Raw genomic sequence first — 13,575 nt, forward strand, 5'->3', positions numbered from 1 at the left:
ACCAATAGCAATTTCCAACCGAAAAACTTTTGGTCTTCTCACGTAGCTCCCTTGACACAATTTTTAATGCTGGCTAGTTGCCTTTGCCTTGCCAACGCCTACTGCGCAAGTAGTACTCCTGATGGATACGTATCGATGGATATTTCCTTCGCCCAATCGATCTGCTGCTGCCTCTTTCCGTGTCAACAAGGACCCGGTCCTCTTTTTTTACAAAACAAATCTCGTTTGCTGAGCGATACCCTACCTTCCTTTTTTTTTGAGAAATTCGCTACCCTACCTTCCAATCGAACACAACGCACCTCCAGCTTTCACGCTTGCCTGGCCCATCCAGCACACAGCCTCCACACGGCCCAGCATGCAACGCGTTGCCGCTGTTCAGCCTTGGCCCGAGCGCCTCGCCGTCACGCTGCTGTGTGCTGCCAAATCACGTGCGGACTCGATCTGATCGATCGACCAGCCGCCGCTGCCTCACGATAGATCTTCCGCTGGCTGCTGTCGTGCATCACCAATTCGATCTCGCCGAGTGCTTCGTCTGCCGCCGCCTGCCAGCAATCACAACATGTACCCGTGACGCCTGACGCTCGCCCGATGGATCGCCTAATCGACCGCCGCACGTCTCATCTCGTCTTTCCTCTAGATCAACAATTTACAGCCTCCGAACAACCTAGCTCATGATACCACTTGTTAGAATAAATCCAAGGCATACCGTCGATCATCCGAGGACCAAGCAATCACACGAGGCACGACACCGAGATTTGTTAACGAGGTTCACCGATATGGCTACATCCCGGGGCTTGACTATGGGCGTTCCTTCCCATGACACCGCTACAATACCGCACCCGGTCGTCCTGAACACCGGCACATGCCGCCGGCTTCCCCTACGTTCCGGTGCTATTATGTTGGCATAGGTTACATTGTGTGTCTACCCCCGATATATATGAGAGGCCTAGGATACAAGTGTCCTACTAGGACACGGCTCCATATCCTATGTAAACACAATACAACTACAAGTCCAACTGTAACCTACCTTGTACACTATATTCGACACAACTCTAACAGGTATTGCTGCCATCGGTCTGGTATTGGATTTGTTAGGCAACGGGAAAGTAGTGGCTGCACCTACTTTCGGTGCACCCACGCAAGAAAATATAGCAACATTTTTTAAAAAAATCTGAAACTTTATGAAAATGACCATCCACGAATGTTATGGGGGCTTGCAAAGTTTGGTGGTCAAATAACATTCAAGAAGCGCTCCACAAAAAAGACAAAATTACAAAATGTGCTCAAACAGTGCACGTACATTTTGACTAATTTTCAGTGAATTTGTCTTTTTGTAGAGACCTCCTTGAATGCAATTTGATCACCAAATTTTGCAACCCTCTCTAACATTTGTTGATGATCATCTTCACAAAGTTTCAAATTTTTTCAAATTGTTTTGATATGTTTTTTTGTGTGGGTGCACTGTGGATGCACCGAGTCCCACCGAGAGTGGGTGTAGAAGAACCACTCTCTTCCCCAAGGCACAACGGAGGCTGAAGTTGCAACCTCCAGCCATGTGCGTGGGCTCTTGTGCACACAGTACATAGAAATGGCACCACAATGCCATAGATGGGTAGACGTTGATGAACATTTCACACAGAAGTAAGAAAATAGATAGCATCATGATTGAGGGTTATAGCCCCTGGCCGAATTTAAATATAAGGTATCTTTGATCGCTGATGTCTTGGTTTTACACTCTAAAAGTATATATACCACTTTTTAAATGGTAGAAACTATTTTTAGTATATTGTTTATATGTACAGATATGAACGTATTTTTAAAATACAATAAAAATAATGTAAAAAATAAATGTGTTTTCATTTAGCTTGCTTACATAAACATACTTCGAATGATAAAAGAGTATGTGTGCGTGCTTTGCTGCCCCGTTTGTGTTGTTGGGTTACTTAAAAAAACACGCTCTTTCAAAATATAAGATGTATTACTTTTTTAAAAAGTCAAACCTTTTAAGTTTGATCAAACATGTAGATAAATATATCAAAATAAATAATATCAAATCTGTATTTTTAGATTCATCACGGAATGAATTTCCATATTATTTTTGTTTAATATTGTGAATGTTGATATTTTTGTTGTGAACTTGGTCAAAGTTAAAGAAATTTAATTTTCTAAAAATCTCACGCCCTTTATATCTTATAACTGATGAAATATTTAGTTTGGCGGGTGGGGGAGATGATAGAGTGTTTTATTTTTATTTATAATGCGGTTATTTGGTGAGCTTTTCCTGTCGTGATTATGTGTTATCTGCTAACGAACCTATATTTATGTCAGGAAATTTCTGTGTCGATGGTTGCATGGACGTACTATACCATGGTGGTGCTTCTTTTTTCTAGAGGGTGCGCGAGATTGATATGATTTTAAAGGGCGGTTGTTGCTGATTGATTTGATATATCGTTGGCCTAGTCAAAATCGTAAACCAAATCAAAATGAATACCTCAATTGAATGAAAGAGTTTCAAATTTAGGGAACATAGTGAATTAATAGAATTGGATGGGAAAGCTTGAGAAATTGTTGATCCGATCAAAATTGGATGACCCTATTCTAAATTGAATACCTCAATTAATTTCGAGGCCTTAAAAATTAGGAAGTATAGTGTATAATATAAAAGAATTGAATGATGGAGCTTTGAGAAATTGTTGACCCAGTCAAAATCGAAGGACCCAATTCTAATTGAAGACCTCAATTGATTGTGGGATTTTTAAAATTAGGGAGCTTAGTATTATAGAGTATGACAAAATAATTGAAGAGAGAGCCCCTTAAATCATTGGCCCGGTCAAAATCAATGTCCCAATTTTAAATTAGAGACCTCAATTGCATGAATCATTGACCGGTCAAAATCGATAACTCAATTTCAAATTGGAGACCTCAATTGAATGTGTAACACCTCAATTGAATATGAGGGCTCTAAAATTAGGGAGCATGGTATTAGACTAGAAGGGTTGTGCGTAGTTTGCTGCACCTTTCGGGTTGTTGGGTTTCTTAAAATAATAATCACTGTATTTCAAAATATAATGTGTAATACCTTTTCAAAAGTCAAACCTTTTAACTTTTATCAAATTTGTAAAGAAATATATCAAAATTCATAATACCAAATCCGTTTTTTAGGTTCATCACGAACTGAATTTCCATACATTTTTGTTTTATATTGTGAATATTGATTTTTTTTCAGAACTTGGTCAAAGTTAAAGAAATTTGACTTTCTAAAAACCTAATACCCCTTATATTTTGTAAATGATGTAATATTTAGTTTGGCTGGTGGGGGAGATGATAGTGTATTTTATTTTTATTTATAATGTGGAGATTTGGTGGGCCTTTCATCATGTGATTCTGTGTTACTCGCTAACCAATATATATTTGTGTGGGGAAATTTCTGTGTCGGTGATTGCATGTGCTATATTGTTGCGACAATATCACATGGTGATGCTTCTTTTTTCTAGGTGGTTGGTGGGTGTGTGGGATTGATATATTTTTATAGGTTGGTTGCTGCTGATGAATTGAAAAATCTTAGCACAATCAAAATAGTAAACCAAATTGAATACCTCAATTGAATGAAAGAGCTTCAAAATTTGGAAACATAGTGAATTAAAAGAGTTGAATGGGAGAGCTCGAGAAACTGTTGACTCGGTCAAAATTAGATGACCCAAATCTAAATGAATACTTCACTTAATTGTGGGGCTTAAAAATTAAGCATAGTGTTTAGTATAAAAGAAATGAGTGATGGAGCTTTCAGAAATTATTGACCCAATCATAATCGGGTGTCCCAATTCTAATTGGAGACCTCAATTGAATGTGGGCTCTCTAAAACTAGGGAGCTTATTATTATGTGTCAGGACCCCGATCCTAAGTCACATCATCTAGCATGTAACACCTCATATTACTTTGCGGCCTCACGCATGGTATTCCCACGGTTGTCGCCTTACCTGGCCCGGGACTGTTTGCGCCTTTTGGCTCACGGATATTATAGTGTCGCTAGCATCCATATGACAGAGAACCCGTGCTGACATGGCTAGTCGTGAACCCAATGTGGCACTAACTTACAGGGACAGGCATACATGACCCGGCAACAAACCTGTTGATCAACAGCAAATGAACCCAAGTCATAGCAAGCTAGAAGGACTTAAAGGAACACTGCTACCTCTTGAGCACTGCGTTGGTTTCCCTTGAAGAGGAAAGAGTGATGCAGGAAAGTAGCGTTAGTATTTCCCTCAGTTTTTGAGAACCAAGGTATTAATCCAGTAGGAGGCTCCTCAAAAGTCCCACACACCAACATAAACAAACAAGAACCTCACAACCAACGCGATAAAGGGGTTGTCAATCCCTTCACGGTAACTTGCGAAAGTGAGATCTGATAGAGATAATAAGATAAGATAAATATTTTTGGTATTTTTATGATATAGATTGGCAAGTAAAAGATGCAAATAAAAGTAGATGGGAAACTTGTATGATAAAAGATAGACCCGGGGGCCATAGGTTTCACTAGTGGCTTCTCTCAAGATAGCATAAGTATTACGGTGGGTGAACAAGTTACTGTCGAGCAATTGATAATAAAGTGCATAGTTATGAGATTATCTAGGCATGATCATGTATATAGGCATCACGTCCGCAACAAGTAGATCGAAACAATTCTACATCTACTACTATTACTCCACACATCGACCGACTCCTGCCCGCATCTAGAGTATTAAGTTCATAAGAACAGAGTAACACATTAAGAAAGATGACATGATCTAGAGGGATAAACTCATGCAATATGACATAACCCCATCTTTTTATCCTCGATGGCAACAATACAATACGTGCCTTGCTGCCCTTGCTGTCACTACGAAAGGACACCGCAAGATTGAACGCAAAGTTAAGCACTTCTCCCATTGCAAGAAAGATCAATCTAGTAGGCCAAACCAAACTGATAATTCGAAGAGACTTGCAAAGATAACCAATCACACATAAAAGAATTCAGAGGAGATTCAAATATTTCTCATAGATAAACTTGATCATAAACCCACAATTCATCGGATCTCGACAAACACACTGCAAAAAGAGTTACATCGAATAGATCTCCAAGAAGATCGAGGAGAACTTTGTATTGAGATTCAAAGAGAGAGATGAAGCCATCTAGCTAATAACTATGGACCCGAAGGTCTGTGGTAAACTAATCACAACTCATCGGAGAGGCCTTGGAGATGATGTAGAGGCCCTCGGTTGTCGATTCCCCCTCCGGCGGAGCGCAGACGAAGGCTCCAAGATGGGATCTCGGGGATACAGAAGGTTGCGGCGGTGGAAATAGTTTTTTGTGGTGCTCCTGGATTTTTTCGGAGTACGTAGATATATATAGGCGAAGGAGGTAGGTCAGGGGAGCCACGAGGGGCCCACGAGGGTGGGGGTGCACCTGCCCCCCTAGGGGCACCGGGCACCCTCGTGGCTGCCTCGTTTACTTCTTGACGTCCACTCCAAGTCTCCTGGATTGCGTTTGTTCCAAAAAGATCGCTCCCGAAGGTTTCATTCCGTTTGGACTCCGTTTGATATTCCTTTTCTTCGAAACACTGAAATAGGCAAAAAAAACAACAATTCGGGCTGGGCCTCCGGTTAGTAGGTTAATCCCAAAAATGATATAAAAGTGTAGAGTAAAGCCCATAAACATCCAAAACGGGTAATATAATAGCATGGAATAATAAAAAATTATAGATACGTTGGAGACGTATCAAACACCGCGTGACATTTCCCTGAAGGAACAGACACATGAACGAAGAAGGACACATGCCGGCCAACCTAAGTGTTTCGGAGCAATAGCAAGCTACCATGGCTCAGTGGAAGCACTAGGAGACATTTCCTGGTAAGAGAGGCTACCAAGGATAAATAACTAGGTAGTCAGATCCCACACATACCAAGCATTTCAAACATACACACAATATGCTCGATATGTGCAAATACAACATGGCATCACAACAAAATTCTACAACTCAAGTACTTTATTTAAAAGGCTCCAGAGAGCCATACATATCATTCATACAGATAGGGGTCTCACGACCCGACATTTAAGTCATACAAACATACAAGCCACAAGCGGAAGCAACATGTCTGGGTACAGACATCTAGAAAGTAAAAAGGCTTGAGGAAGCCTATCTATTGCTTTCCTACCGAGTGGGCCCAGAGAAAAGCCTTTGATCACATTGTGCATATTATGATGATGTCCTACCAAGTGGGCCCAGAGATACCTCTCCGTTTACACGGAGTGACAAATCCCAGTCTCGATTCGTGCCAACCCAATAGACACTTTCGGAGATACCTGTAGTGCACCTTTATAGCCACCCAGTTACGTTGTGACGTTTGGTACACCCAAAGCATTCCTACGGTATCCGGGAGTTGCACAATCTCATGGTCTAAGGAAAAGATACTTGACATTAGAAAAGCTTTAGCATACGAACTACGATCTTTGTGCTAGGCTTAGGATTAGGTCTTGTCCATCACATCATTCTCCTAATGATGTGATCCTGTTATCAATGACATCCAATGTCCATGGTCAGGAAATCGTAACCATCTATTTATCAACGAGCTAGTCAATCAGAGGCTTACTAGGGACATGCTGTTGTCTATTTATCCACACATGTATCTGAGTTTCCTATCAATACAATTATAGCATGGATAATAAACGATTATCATGAACAAGGAAATATAATAATAACTAATTTATTATTGCCTCTAGGGCATATTTCCAACAGGTCCACCATGTGCTCAGGATCACCACCTGGGCCTCGGGCTACTCGTCGATGTCAAGGTCTATGTAAAACCCATCTGAAGGAGCGACAGTCTCTTTTGCAATTTTAATTAAGAAAACATGAGTACAAAGGTACTCAGCAAGACTTACATCAGATCCTACATACATGCACATTATCAAGAAAGGGATAGTGGAGTTTATTGCAGCAAGGAAGCTTTGACTTTTGGCTAAACTATCTTATGAGACTCTATCTTATAATTGTTTTGTGCACACGAGTCCACTACTCACCACAATAACACACTACGGAAGGGCCATCCACGGCACTCACACTTGTCTTGAGGCTTTTAGTAGTTTCCATTTACTTGTCTATGAACTGTATAGGCAACCAAGTAGTCCTTTACCGCGGACGCGGCTATTTGAATAGATGATGTTAACCCTGCAGGGGTGTACTTCCTCATACATGTTTCCACCACTTAGCGTCTGCACACGAGATGTGCTCGGCATACTTCAAGCGAAAGCCGACATGGGTGTAGACCACGACCTGACTAACCACACAAGTCTCTAGTCCAGGTTTATCGCCTATTCAGGTTCCATCCGCAGGGAGTCCGGGCGAGGTTTCCGCATACGGCCTGAACGATGTGTACAGGGTTCAGACACCAAACGGGCTCCCTGCATACCCGGCCACGTACCTACCGCATCACAGCCCACCACGAGGGTTAGTGCTGCGCACGGCCTCCAGTATACTACAAACACCAGAAACTACTTGCAACTCCTGGACAGAGTACAAGGGCGGCTAATAAGTCGAGCGGGGTCATATTTTAGGGCCCAATGCATGGTAGTAGTTGAATCTTAAATCACACATACAGATCTCAGTGCTTAAGGACGGTTCCAATGAAACAACCCACCATGTACTCCTACATGGCCTCTCATTGATAAGTTTACCAAATCCTGTTCAACACATCACTCTCATTACCGACATGATCATTTCACTCTAGCCCATCACCTAGATGAACCAGACCTAACACGACTCTAAGAATAGAAGGCATAGCAAGGTAGAAAACACAAACATGGCTCAATCAACTCCTACACATGCTAGTGGGTTTCATCTAGTTATTGTGGCAATGACAGGTCATGCAGAGGAAATGGGTTCAACTACCGCATCACACAGCAGTTTGAAATGCGGTTGTCTTAAATGTAGTAAATGAGAGCAGGAGCGAGAACATGGGATTTTATCAATATGATCAAATGGGTGGTTGCTTGCCTGGCAGGTCGGTAGTCTGGTACTGTCCTTCAATCGGGTACTCACGGTAATCCTCCGGGACAGAACCTACCGTAGAGAGCATTGGTAACACAATCAATACACAACAATATGCAACAATATGATGCATGCATGTGACATGGCAAAATGAGTGTGTTGGGCAAATGCAACTATAACCAGATGGGTTTGAGCTATTTTGAACCAAAGATTCAAACCCAAAGTCATTTTTGATCTTAAATAGTGTCTTATCATGTTTTGCACTAAACAGAAAGGTTAACTTGTTTAAACATGCATGAAGTCAGTATAGATAAATATATTTGATTTTTCTGATCATTTTTCATATATAACACTTTGCATTTGGAGTTACAGATTAATTTCTATGAATTTTTGAAGTTAGCACTATTTTCTGGAATTTCCTGAATAAGATTAAATCCAAAAAATGCATTACTGCGTCAGCATGGCGTCAACAGGTCAACTGGGTGGTCCAGGTCAAACCTGACCAGTGGGACCCTATTGGTGTACAAATGTAGGGGCTCTGCTTTTGACCCCTTTACTTGTGCACGGGCAGTCAGAGCCACCCGCCACGGCCACGCATAACAGGGCAGGAAAGGGAAGCCGGAGAGAAGCCGAAGGCACAAGCCAGACAAAGCAACGACAAGGACCAAGGCCATAATGACCGAGTGGGCGAAGCAGGTTTCCCCGGCAAGGACCCTTGCCAGGGTAGCCTCAGCAGCCCCAGCAAGACCCTTGCCGGGGCAGCTCGCCCACACCAGCTGAGTGAGCCACCCTTGAGCCCACCAAATGCCAGACAAACGCGTTGAGGCAGCGCTCGGGAGGCACCTCCATGGTGGCATGCAGATCTTTGTGAAGACATAAGATGAACAAGATCAAATGAGGATAGGGAAGCAACCATCCTCACCGAAGAAACCCACAAGACCCCCGGCAAGATCCTTGCCGGGGAAGCCAGCGCGCCACAGCAAGACCCTTGCCAGGCCACCCGGCAAGACCCTCGCTAAGCGCACCGGCAGGGCCACTGTCGGTGTCAAAACCGGCGGATCTCGGGTAGGGGGTCCCGAACTGTGCGTCTATGCGGATGGTAACAGGAGACAAAGGACACAATATTTTTACCCAGGTTCGGGCCCTCTCGATGGAGGTAAACCCCTACTCCTGCTTGATTAATATTGATGATATGGGTAGTACAAGAGTAGATCTACCACGAGATCGGAGTGGCTAAACCCTAGAAGCTAGCCTATGGTATGATTGTTGTTCGTCCTACGGACTAAAACTCTCCGGTTTATATAGACAGCGGAGAGGGCTAGGGTTACACAGAGTCGGTTACAATGGGAGGAGATCTTCATATCGTATCGCCAAGCTTGCCTTCCACGCCAAGGAAAGTCCCATCCGGACACGGGATGGAGTCTTCAATCTTGTATCTTCATAGTCCAGGAGTCCGCCCAAAGGTCTTAGTCCGGCCATCCGGACACCCCCTAATCTAGGACTCCCTCAGTAGCCCCCCGAACCAGGCTTCAATGACGACGAGTCCGGCGCGCAAGTTGTCTTCGGCATTGCAAGGCGGGTTCTCCTTCAAATTCTCTGTATCCGTCGAATAGTGTCCGGCTTCTAGTGTGTGCTGTCCTCCTCGGCTTCTGTGCCCCATAATGACCATCTTCCACGCGTCAAACGAATGCAAAAAGCCAGGGGATTTTCTTTTCACTTACCCGCCCCGGCTGCGTTAATGAGCCTCCCATAAAATAGACGGGGATTTAGATCCAATTCGCACCATCTTACCTCCGCGAGTCTTCATCAGAGCGCCTCTGACAGAGATCCATTCCATCATGGCCAGTCGGTGCCGCTCCTCCTCCCGCCCCTCCAGCCCTCGGCCCGGAGATTGGGGGTGGTTTTCCGTCCCGCATAGCAAGTTAGTAGTGCTTCAGTCCAAGGGGCTTCTCCCCCCAGCATATATGGTCCCAGTTCGAGCCGGGATTGCCGCCTATAACGGTGGAGAGCAGGCGGAGGGCGTCCCCAATCCCTCTTAAGGAGAGTGGGTATGCTTAGTCCCTTATTTGATGAGAGGACTAGGATTTCCAATTCATCCGTTTCTCCGAGGGTTGCTGGAGTTCTACGGCCTCCAGCTACATAACCTCATGCCCGCCTCCATTTTGCACATCGCGGGCTTCGTGGCCCTCTGCGAGCTGTTCTTGGGTGTCGAGGCCCATTTCACGCTGTGGAAGAGGTTGTTTTGCCTTGTGCCCCGTTCTCAGGAGGGGTCTATTTATCAGGTGGGCGGAGCCGAACTATGGCGCATCGCCGGGACCGGATATCTATCCAGTACCCCAAAGAGGGCGTCCGAAGATTGGCCCTCGGAGTGGTTTTATATAGATGACGTCCCCCTGCCGGACCCTGTACGGATCGGCCTCCCCGAGATCAATAATGCCCCGTTGAAGAAGCGCCTGAATTGGCGACCCTCAGAGGGAAGCTGACATGGACGTCCTGTACCTGATGAGCCGGATAAGGTTGTTGGCTCATTCCGGTCTGACCATGATTAAGGTCATGGCCATATGCATTACGTGAGGGGTGCAGCCGCTTCAATACAGAGGCCACCCCATGTGGGATTTCAACGGGGAGGATGACGCTACCCGGTGCGGTCGCAAGGGGCCAGATTCGGCCGCCACTTTAACGAGAATCTTATCTGCCTTGTACAAGGGGGAAGAGGAAGAATTCCTCCGTGTCAACCCGGAAGGCGGATTCTCCATGTACAATCCACCTAGTTGGGTGAGCGGACACTTTCACTTGCCTATCCGCTTTTGAAATTCCCGTAGTTGAGTACTTAGTCTAGTAATGCTTAAACGCAGGAGCTGCGCCAGGCTGTGAAGGAAATAAACAGCCCTGCTCCACAATCCGAGGACCCAGAATGGTCCCTCGATCCGGACTCCCAAGAAGATCCGGACTTATGCGTGGAGTTGATTGATGGAGTATTTCATCAATTGAGCAAGGATAACTCCTTGGTGGCCATCACGGCCGACTATCCCGGACTACTTCCAGCCTCCAAGGTAACTAAGACCGAAGTCCCAGTATTCTCATGCTTTATCTTGCATGCCGTGAACTAATAGCGTTTCGCAGGGTAAATCCTTGAGGCGGAAGGCCGAGCCCACGGTGGGCAGCCAACAAGAGCCGCTGAAGCCAAGCGGGCCAAAAAGAAGTGCGGACCAGATTGAGATTCCGGCGCAATGGTATGGCGTGCGAATTTAACGCCTAGGGTTTATGCCCTTGAGTCTTACTAATGCTCATGATTTTCTTAGAAAGAAGAGAGCCCGCCGGACTATGTCCGCCGGCCAAGATTCGAGGTCGGGTCTGGAAGCGGAGGCGGACATGGGGCGCGCCTCGGGCGCTCCTCCGACAGAGGATGCCGACGGGCTATCTGCCACCAATTTAGAGGTGGAGAGTGCCCTGAACCACAGGCGTCACCGGACTATTCTTCGTGACGCGTGTTTTCCCCCAAAGGCGTTGGACGCCTTTAATACAGGAGATGCGTATCTCCATGCTGCTCAAAATGGTCTAGCCAGAGCCACGGAGTAGTATGTGAAAGACATACAGGTGAGTATAATTGAAGGTTATATATGTCTGTAGCCCCAGAGACTTGAAACAGTGAAGTTAACTGTTTGAAGGATCATGTGCTATGCAGTGTCTTACAAATAAGAATACGCAATTGTCCCAGGAACTCGAAGAGTGCAAGGCCCAGCTCGAGGCCGCATTGGCCACTTTAGAAAATCTCAAGGGGACGCCCGCAGGTAATATATACTTCGAAAGATAATTCCGTTTTGAAACGCGGCAGGTGTGCAACACTGACGATAATAATGCAGATGAGGCCGGAGTAAATCCGGACAAGCAACAACTCTTACGCCAACTAAAGGCTGGTGAGAGCGTGGTGACGAGGGTGAGGCAAGAGAAGAACAAGCTTCAAGACGCCAATACCGAGCTGGGCGAGGAACTGAAAGATGTTCGTATTCAGCTGTCTTCTGCCGTGAAGGAGAATCGGCGACTTCGACGCGGCATTTTTAGTAAGTGCTTGAACGAATCTTCAAAAAAAAAGAATTCGGCGAGGAAGTCGATTGACAGAGCTATGTCTGTAGGTCTGCTGACGGGTCGTCCTGCGTAGGAAATGCCCGGTTCAACGGGAGACCTTCTTCCCGAGCTGTTGCAACTACACGAACGAGTTCGGCAGGCAATGCAAAGCGTCATCCAGGCTATGTGGCCATCCCTCTCCGTGCCTGAAGGCCTTGAGGAGCTTACAAAGAAGCTGGAGGGAGTGCGGCAGCGCTTCCGGTTGTGGAAGATATCGGCTTGCCGTCAATGTGCCAGGGAGGCCTGGGCCATGGTGAAGACTTGGTACACAAAGGCTGACCCAAACCACATGGCCGAGGTCGGCCCTATAGGTCCAGACGGAAAGGAGATCCCGGTCAGCTTAGCATATGGCCAGGTGAAGCTGGCTGCAAAGTATTCCCAACAGGACTGTAAATTAGACCGCCTGTTGGATGGTATTGAAGAAGAATATGCCGAGTCGGATTGACTCTGTAATTTAAAATGACATAAAAAATGCCTTCTAGCCGGATTGTAGATCGTTTGTCATTGCGGACCTTTTCGCTTCGACCTCTGGACCCTATAGTCCGGAGTGTGTCCGAATACCCTCTCGGTTATGTAAGAACCGGGGCATGCATGGAAACAAGGCGTAGGGGTCATAAGTGCTTTAGCAGACAAGTGCCCAACTAGTTATGTTATATTACATGGTTAGTAAGAAACATCTTCCAGGGAGAATAGTTCCGTTAGGGGTTCCTTTCCCTGGGAGGCATGCCCTAAAGTGCATGTCCGAACTGCCAAAAAGAGCAGAAAAGCATCTGGGGGCAAATGAATAAATACGAAAGATCATCTTTTAGTTCACCGACCGAATATTCCCTTAAGAATGCTAGCTTGCGGCTTCACCCAGTCTGAGGTACACATCCGGCTGACCCGGCAGTAACAATTGCAGAGGTGCTCCCTTTACCACCTAGCCGAACGAACGAGAACGTAGGGGTAAGCACAGGAGCCAGGCAACCTAGCTTGGCCAAAACTTAAGTCATATCGATGCATATAATGGTGTATAAAAGGTTCATGCGGAAGCATCACACATGTTTTGGGCATGAGGCCCATTTTATATAAACTTCCTGGTAAAGAAGCCCCCAGGTATTATGAGTGCGGGTAGCGCGTCGGGCATGTGCGAACAATGCACAGGCAAGACCCTTAGGGCTTGGGAGACAAAAAGGGTAGGGAGAAGGAACAAAATCCCGGACTACCAATAAAAAAAATAAAAAAAATAAAACAAAGGGGCAGAGGAAGGAAACGAACACGGAGTCCGGCGCTAGGCGTAGAATCTTCGTAGGCGTGCTGCGTTCCATGGGTTCGGCTCGAGTTGGTTATCCGATGCGTTTCGCAGATGGTACGCTCCGCCGGTCAGTACTTGGTCGATTATGAAGGGGCCCTCCCATTTGGGCTTTAATTTATCCTTTTTTTGTCC

This window comes from Triticum dicoccoides, chromosome 4B, assembly GCF_002162155.2.
Source record: "Triticum dicoccoides isolate Atlit2015 ecotype Zavitan chromosome 4B, WEW_v2.0, whole genome shotgun sequence".
Taxonomy (NCBI): domain Eukaryota; kingdom Viridiplantae; phylum Streptophyta; class Magnoliopsida; order Poales; family Poaceae; genus Triticum; species Triticum dicoccoides.